Here is a 9,233-nt window from a genome sequence, read left to right on the forward strand (position 1 = left end):
TGGTCTTTGTCATTGTTCTATGCAGTTAGAAGGCTGTTCCATATTTAAATCCATAGATAAAACTAGAGGAGATATCTGAATCATCAGAAATGTAAAATGGAACTCAGCCACACAGAAATGTGAAAAATCAAGGCAAAGATTTTTGCCAATAGGCAAATCCTCAGTTACTGGGCCAACTCAAGGACCCTGAAATTGGTGAGATAAATTTTTAATAAATTGACCTAATGTCCTTATGGTATGAATGTGCATCCTTTGGGTATTGCTGGATCTTGAGGTAGACTGATTGCCATTTTCCTAAGAAACTGTCATACTTCTTTCCAAAGTGACTGTACAAGTTGGCACTCCCACCAGCAATGGAGGACTGTTTCCCCTTTCTCCACATCCTCTCCAGCATAAACTGTTGGTATTTTTTATTTTAGCCATTCTGACAGGTGTAAAATGGTATCTCAGAGTTGTTTTTATTTTCATTTCCCTGATGACTAAGGATGTTTGTTAAGCAATTTCTCAAGTGTCTTTTAGCTATTTTAGATTCCTCTATTGAGAATTCTCTGTTTAGTTCTGTACCCCACTTTTTAATTGGATTATATGGGGGTTGGGTGACTAGCTTCTTGAGTTCTTTGTTTCTTTTGAAAATCAGCCCTCTGTCAGATATGGGGTTGGTGAAGATCTTTTTCCATTCAGTGGGATGCTGTTTTGTCTTTTTTACTATGTCCTTTGCCTTACAGAAGCTTCTCAGTTTCAGGAGCAGCATTATTTGTAATAGCTAGTACCTGGAAGCAACCTAGATGCCCCTCAACTAAGGAATAGATAAAGAAAATGTGGTGTGTTTACACAATTGAGTACTACTCAGCGCTAAGAAGCAATGACATCCTAAAATTCTCAGGCAAATGGATGGAACTAGAAGAAACCATCCCAAGTGAGATAACCCAGACACAGAAAGACAAACATCGTATGTACTCACTCATTTATGAATATTAGACATAGGGCAATGATTACCAGGCTACAATCCACACCTCTAGAGAATCTGGGAAACCAGGAGGACCCTAAGAGAGACATACATGGTCTCCAGAGATGGAGAAAGAACAAGATCTCTTAAGCAAATTGGTAGTCTAAGAGGGGAGGGATGTAGGAGAAAGAGGAGAGGAGAGGAGAAGAAGAGAGGCGATGAGCAAGATTGAGTCAGGGGGAGAATATAGGAGAGCAAGAAAAGATATACTTTAATAGAGGGACCCATTCTAGGTTTAAAGAGAAATCTGGCACAGGGAAATGTCCAGAGATCCACAAGGATGAACCCATCTAAGAATCTAAGCAATAGTGAAGAGGCTACCCTAAATGCCTTTCCACTATAATGAGATTGATGACTACCTTAAATGCCATCCTAGAGCCTTCATCCAGGAGCTGATGGAAGCAGAAGCAGACATCCACAGCTAAGCACTGAGGTGAACTCCTGGAATCCAGTTGTAGAGAGGGAAGAATGATGATGAGCAAAGGGATCAAGACCATGTTGGAGAAATCTGAAGAAACAGCTGACCTGAGCAAGTAGAAGCTTGCAGACAGACCTCAGTTGAAAAGCTGGAGAGCCAGCATAGGACCCAACCCAGTCTCCTGAACTTGGTTGTCAGTTAGGAGGCCTGGGCAGTTCATAGGACCTCTGATATGAACCAGTATTTATCATTAGTGCACAAATGGACTTTGGGAGCCCATTCCCCACAGAGGTGTACTCTCTCAGTCTAGATACATGAGGGAAGGCCTAGGCCCCACCCCAAATGATGTGACAGACTTTGATGATCCCACATGGAAGGCCTTAACTTCGCTGGGGAGTGGATGGGGAGTGGAATGGGGGAGGGTCAGTGAGTGTCATGGGAGGATGGGAGGGAGAGGGAACTGGAATTGATATGTAAAATAAGATTGTATTTTATTTAAATACAAATTTATATTAAAAAATAATAATAGGGCTGGAGAGATGGGTCAGTAGTTAAGAGCACTGCCTGATTTTCCAAAAGTCCTGAGTTCAATTCCCAGCAACCACATGGTGGCTCACAACCATCTGTAATGAGATCTGGTGCCCTCCTCTGTCCTGCAGACATACCTACAGGAAGAACACTGGGTACATTATAAATCTATAAATCTTTAAAAAGAAAATAATAATCAACAATAACAAAATTATTCATAAATTTCCTAGTAAAATAATCAGTGTTCTGAAAGAAGATATAAAGATATGAATAAAATAAGATCAATCCAAGACCAGAAAGAAACAAAAGCAACAAAGAAAGGCAACCAAATGGATGGAAAAACAGCAAAATATTTTTAAAAAGACAAGGAATTCAAGAAGAAGATTGAATTTATTTTTTAGGAAAAACATAGAAATGTTGGAAATCGAAAGGCCAATTACTCAAATAAAACTCAGGGGAGAGGTTGTAGAGACAGACAGCTCAGTAGATAAAAGTACATGAGTGAGAGTCTGAGTCTGTACTCCCAGAACAGACCTGGTGAAATGGCATCAGCAAGTAACATCAGAGATGAGGGGCGGGAGTGTCTCAGGAGCACAGTAGTCAGTCTGTCTTTCCAAAGCAATGAACTTAAGTTCAGTGGGAGACCCTATCTCAAAAAATGTAAGCTGAAGACACATTTCAGAAAAACATTTCGACTTCAACCTGGATTCCATATGAATCCACCACACAACAAACAACAAACAAACAAAAGACAACAAACAAACATGATAAACATTACAAACAGGATAAAGCATTACCAAAAAGTCTTGACTGAGAAGAAGAAAACTACCAAAGTGGGGCACAAGGTCATGGAAATATTACTTTCACACATAAACAAAGGAAAAAAAATGACTACAACTGCAATATCCAAGAAGTCTTGATTATTATCAAGAAACAAAGTCAAAAGAATTCACAGGATACAAGAGAAAATAATATTAGAAGCTCAGGGTATAGAGACAATCCAGTGATGGTACAACAGCTCTAGAAGATTCAAAACTTTGTTCTGGCCTCTGCAGGCAATGTTTCATGTGAATATACCCCTACCATAGACACATAAGCATACACATAATTCAAAATGAAACAAATCTTTAAAAAATATTAAGAAACAGTACTAAGCACTATAAGAGCATAATACTGTCTCAACAACAATGACAAATATAACAGAATAATATCATCTCTCTTATCAGCAACCCTAAAATCCATGAAGGCCAAGAACAAAATACTTCTAGCCATAAAACATGATAACTGCCAACCAAGATGACTATATCAGGGAAAATATTTTTAAAATTTTAATGGAGAAATAAGGACATTTCATGGCAAGTCTGTTCATGGCTGTTTAGCCAGCAGGCAGAAGATTCTGAAGAGAGATCTGAAAGGTTCAGGCATTATGCTGGCCTGCCCCTGTTACCTGGGTGGAATGCACTCAGGCAATACCCTGGTCAGCCCAAGGTTCCATGGGAAAGAAGTCTGCACGCAGGTGCAGAGGACCCCTTTAAAAGATAGGCCCCTGCACCTTTACGCTCTCTCTCTCTCTCTGTCTGTCTGTCTCTCTCTCCCCCTGTTTCTCTGTTTCCCGCTCTCTCTCTCTATGGCGACCTGCCATGGTGGTCAGCCATTACCCTGTTCCTCTTCTTAGTCTCCCCATTCTACTGGCCCTTATAATAAACTTATAGTCAATATGTCTGTCTCATAATTTCTCTTTTCTTCTTTTTAAACAAAAGAATAACATTTTGGCGCCCGACTTGGTTTAGGCTCCCTCCATAGACCCTCTCCCAAAGCTAGCTGGTGGGATAGTTTTTCTTTCTTTGTAACTTTTCCTGCCAGGAGCACGGGAAATCTCGGAGATCCTAAAATCTGAACTCATAGCCCACTTCCATCTCCACTCTTTCTGGCACTGCCTCCTGCCTGCAACAGCCTGAGATGCCGGAACTCAACTTGCCACTTTTCCAACTAAGGATCTCTTCAACTCACTGATCTGCCTATTCGCTACAATCCGGTAAGAAACCCAAACCGTTCCCATGGGGCAGACCCAGCGCTGTTCACTCTGGGTCCATTTTTCGGTTTCGGGCCGGGTGCTCTCAGACAGGGCAATCTGTGCATTTTTTGGCCTTGCCCACGGGAAATACATTTTTATGGGATCTTTCGGTTACTGGCAGCGAATAGGTAAATGAGCGGAGTTCTGCCTCCCAGTGGGAACTTTCTTTCACCTGTGAATGTCCCTCATTGTTCTGTTTGTTCTTTCTCTGACTGTTTCTTCTTGGTTGGCAATGTCTGCTTGAGATGCTCTGAGAGTTTTGTTTGTCTGCTGGTTTTCATTTTTCCACATGAATGAGGTTTGAAACTTTTCTGGCAATTGAGAATGTGCTTACGGGGGTCACCACCTTGACCACGTGTGCTAACCTGGGGGCTGCCATCTTGGTCATAACCAGGTGACCTGGCTTAGGCCTACCCACTCAGTTTCAATGACTTCCACCGGCAAGAACTGCCACCTGACATCTTGCTTTTTATTTCTTTCTCTTGTTGGGTGCATTTCCTAAAGGTCAGGCATGGGATCCCTCTCCAGGAGCGGTGTTTTTTTGCTTTTTACACTTCGTACCGCTGGGTCCTTTTTCGGTTTCGGGACAGCTGTGTCCCCTTCGGGGCCAGGCCCCTGGCAACTCCCAGGGGCAGACGTGCATCCGTAGAGGAGCTTTTTGCCGGTTCTCCACCTGCCTCACCCATGGGAAATTCATAGAGGGACCTTTCTGGTTTCATCCAACAAGCAGGTAAACAGACAAAAGTGGTTTATGGTTGCCGCCATTTTGGTCATGTGACCTACCTGTAGGCACGCCCAGCTCCACTGTTCTTTGCCAGCAAACCTGTCAGCCAGATCTTTTTGCTTTTTATTTTATTTTTGTCCTTTTCTTCTTATTTTATTTTTGTCTTTTTCTTCTTTCACTGGCTCTGTTGTTCATGGCTTTTTTACTAAATACTGTGCCTTTCCAGGGCCCTCTGTTTAAGTCTACCCTGTCTCTTTAAATCGCCTGTCTGTTTGCTACAATGTACGGATCAGAGATCACATTCTGACTCCCCCTTTACTGTTATCCAGTCCTGCTTGTCTCTGTACCTGTAATTTAACTTTATACTTATCTAGTTCTATATGCAACTTTAAATTAAACTGTACTAAGTCTCATATTTCTAAATTGCTATATATCTTTAAATGATGGTAAACATTTAAGGTTGTAAAGGTCCAATTTAACTATACTTAAAATATAAGCTAAGTCTATACAACTTAAATTTAACTCATGTAACTTTAAATGATGATAAAAGTTTAAAAATCATAAAGATCTATTTCAAATTAACAAAATATTTATACCACTCAGTCTATCCTATAAGCCGTTTACAAAGGTACAGCTTTTATTACAAAAAGGGATTTTTCTCTAACTAAAGGCAAACTTTTAACTGCTAAAATACTAAACAGATGACAGCCCTCAAATGCTCAGAGATCTAGAGAATATGGCATTTAAAATGTTTTGTTAAAAAGCTTTTTATAACAGAGAGATAGGTCAGCTGCTGGCCCCACCCCATTTCCTCCGAGAAGACTGGCCACTAAAGAAGCTTCGTCTCGAGTCAGTGACAATGCTGGTCACTGAGCAACCCTGCCCTTCACCTCAACTGGTACAAAGTATTCCAGACCTTGGACAAGAGGACAACGGAATCGACTTTCCCGGCGTTGCTTGGGCCAACGGTAGGCAAGTCTTCCCAAAGTCTGTAATCCACAGGTCACAAGTTATCAGCAAAAAGGCAGATGTCCTGCAGCCCACTACTATGGATGGAGGACCTTGGGGATGGCTGTCCATGTAGCCTGCTGGCAAGTCTCTGTTATTCTTTAATCATTGATTCAGGTAAAATCTTATCCTCAAGAACTCTGATGTTTTTGACGACTGATAGTCTTGCTAACTTAAAGCAAAACAGATTCCAGTAACAGGTATTTTAGGGTTTATTTATATGAAGATAGGAAAGTCTAACATGTATGAAAGTCTAAAAATGTAGTTATGAAGGCCTGAGGATAAAAAGGCTTAAATGGTGATAAAATGAGTTGAGACATTAAAAAGAATAAAATATGTTCCTGATTTCTCTATTTCTCATGCTACTGTTCATAGTAAAGTTCAACAATACCACTATATGATCATAACTACAAGGTCAAGATTAAGATGCTTTTCATTGTCCTAAAAAATCTGTCTGTTTTAAAATGGTAATGCTTTTAGCCAAGTTGCTTCTAACGTAAATATGCTGCTAACATGTCTAATACTTATGTTTCCACAAACTCTAAGGATTCTTGTAAGTTCCAGGGAGCCGAATCAGATCCAAACAGGTCAGGTTCACTCCAGGTAATATTCAATCTTTCCCCGGTCCCAAATTCCCTTCACTCATCTTGGGACTCCTTGGGAACCCCTCCCTCATCTTACAATCTTCCCCTCAAGTGACAGGACCTAAGAAAAAATTTTTTTCTAATCTCAACCTTGTCTTCTGTTCTGTCAACATCTTGCCAGGTCTAAGAGGCACCAGGGAGTTCCATACAGCCTGGACTACAATGAAACAACCAGCTTCCCCAGGATGTGGCAGCACCCCAACCTTCTCGGGTCCCCCAAAGATGGTCAACGCCCCCAGTCAGCAGGAAGCAGTCTTAAGAATTCGACGCCCTTATTCCTTAACCTGCCATGTCTAAACACCCCACCTTTTTTTAAATAATAACTAGAGGTGGGAATGAAAGGTTCAGGCATTATGCTGGCCTGCCCCTGTTACCTGGGTGGAATGCACTCAGGCAATACCCTGGTCAGCCCAAGGTTCCATGGGAAAGAAGTCTGCACGCAGGTGCAGAGGACCCCTTTAAAAGATAGGCCCCTGCACCTTTACGTCTCTCTCTCTCTCTGTCTGTCTGTCTCTCTCTCCCCCTGTTTCTCTGTTTCCCGCTCTCTCTCTATGGCGACCGGCCATGGTGGTCAGCCATTACCCTGTTCCTCTTCTTCCCATTCTACTGGCCCTTATAATAAACTTATAGTCAATATGTCTGTCTCATAATTTCTCTTTTCTTCTTTTTAAACAAAAGAAAAAAAGAGGAAAAAATAAACAGGTAAAGACTATAAAAATTATGATTTCATGCCCAGGGAAATGCACGAAAAACCTGTTTACAGCAGATGATTCACATGCAAGATTTTCCCTGCCTGTAAAATTGTATTCATATTGCATAACATTCTCATTTTCTGCTTTCATGTTTGTCAGAAGAGCTTTCCTAAGACATGATCAACATTTAAGGAGAGACAACAAAAGAATGACTCATGGAACAGTAAATCAGAGCCAATATTATTTATTTTTAATTTACCTAATACATTGTAGCAATTTGTGAAATGCAATGTTCAAAGTAAAATCACCATAAAATAGAAACAAGCCCTGTGTTTGACTGTTGGCTGTATGGAAAATATTATTCTCAGTAGGAGCCTGTGAACAATGGGTCAATCTGAAGAGATGGAAAAGGTCTGTTTGTCATCTTTCATTAAGACTGAATTATTTCTTTTAAAAATGAATGATCTTCTTCAGTTGCTAAATGTGCAAATTTCATTTCAATCATGCACAGCCCTCAAACTACTTAAAGACAGTGTGTGCATGATGAAATATAAATTGCAGAAACTAATCAAGTTTAGAAATCCAGGACTCCTGACTTTGGTTTCTACTGTGATGCTCTGGCAGGGCACATTTTCCCTGATTAACAGAGTAGAGAGGGAGAAAAAGGAAGAGGACACAAGCAGTAAGCAGCTGCCCATACATAGGAGATGTGATTTTGTTATGAATTATGGAAAATAAGATAACAACTTTGAATGATAATTCCTAACAGCATCCTCACAATCTTTGAGAGAATGTCATAATCTCTTATGTTTGAAAGGGCTGATTATAAAATTGCAAAATGATGGGCTTTAACCTTTGAGTCTTTCTCCTTTCAGAAATTGTGCAGATTTTATCATATAGCATCCTTCAATGAAATATTTATTTTATGGGAAATATAACTGTTACATTTTTCTTAATCCTATTAGTGTGTGTGTGTGTGTGTGTGTGTGTGTGTGTGTGTGTCTGTGTATGTTTTCTGGCCCCTTACCATGAACCTCTCAGCTTAGTTTTAAAAAAAGAAACATTTGAATATTCAAGTGATTTTTGAAGTGTCTTTGTTGAAGGTGTCCAAAGCCATAGGAAGTAGATATGACAATGTTTTAAAAAAAAAACAGATTAGGAATGTCATTAGCATCTATGGGGAAGCCAGTATCCATGCTAAGATAGAACTGTTCAGTGATATGAAAGTTTTGATGCTACCAATGGTGTTGAGCACAGAATGAAGGAAGGCATGACTAATGACAGTACCACTATCATCTTCCCAGACCAGGAAAGATGTAGAACAGCTGAAGATGGAATCCTTCACATACAGGATGAAGGTATCCCAGGTGCCTCGGACCACATGGCCTAGTGTGAAGCCTCTGTGTGGGAGTACCCCTCATTATCCCAGTGCCTGTCTCAGCAAATCCTTTCTGAGAGAAGTTCTTCTGCACTATTGTGTTTCATGAAATGGGCCCTTTCTTGCTATAAAGTCCTCACTAGAGACCACACATGCTCATTGCCTGCTCATGTGTAGAAGGATGCCTCCCACATACACCCACCCCATCCTTGTCCAAGCAATCGTTATCTGGGCTCTTTTTGCTTTATTATATTTTTTCATGACATTCAATTTCCTCTTCTTTTTGATTACATTTTTTCTATTTTCATCTATAGAAAAGAATAATTTTTACATGGCCAAATAATGTGCCATGTAAAAGTATAGATTTAAGGACTTACAAGTTTTAAACATTAATTGCCAAGTGTAAATACATCCAGTTAATAAAGTTCAGTGGGCAATTAAAATAAACAAACAAAAAACAGCTTGGGCATTTGTATTGTACAAGATAATTGTTAAACAACTCTCATAAACATTGCAGTTGGAAATAATTAATCACAGTATTTTAACCATAGGAATAGAATTCTTAGTTACTAATTGAGGGAGGAAGCTGACTCAAGATATTCAAGTAATTGCCAATGGGAGGAGCCAAAGTCTGGGAAAGAACATGGAACATCCTGATGGTGAGCACAGGGCTTAAAAAATTACATAATCAACATGTAACTTCAATAAAATACAAGTAGTGATAGCAATTAGGTAAAGATAGAAAAGTCAATTTGTGTTTG

General features: G+C 40.0%; 1 pseudogene; it reads left to right on the plus strand.

Moving 5' to 3' along the window:
• Positions 1 to 8,352: 8,352 nt before the first annotated feature.
• LOC100764358 lies at positions 8,353 to 8,603 on the plus strand (annotated as a pseudogene).
• Positions 8,604 to 9,233: the final 630 nt, after the last annotated feature.

This window comes from Cricetulus griseus (assembly GCF_003668045.3).
Source record: "Cricetulus griseus strain 17A/GY chromosome 1 unlocalized genomic scaffold, alternate assembly CriGri-PICRH-1.0 chr1_1, whole genome shotgun sequence".
In the NCBI taxonomy this organism is placed as follows: domain Eukaryota; kingdom Metazoa; phylum Chordata; class Mammalia; order Rodentia; family Cricetidae; genus Cricetulus; species Cricetulus griseus.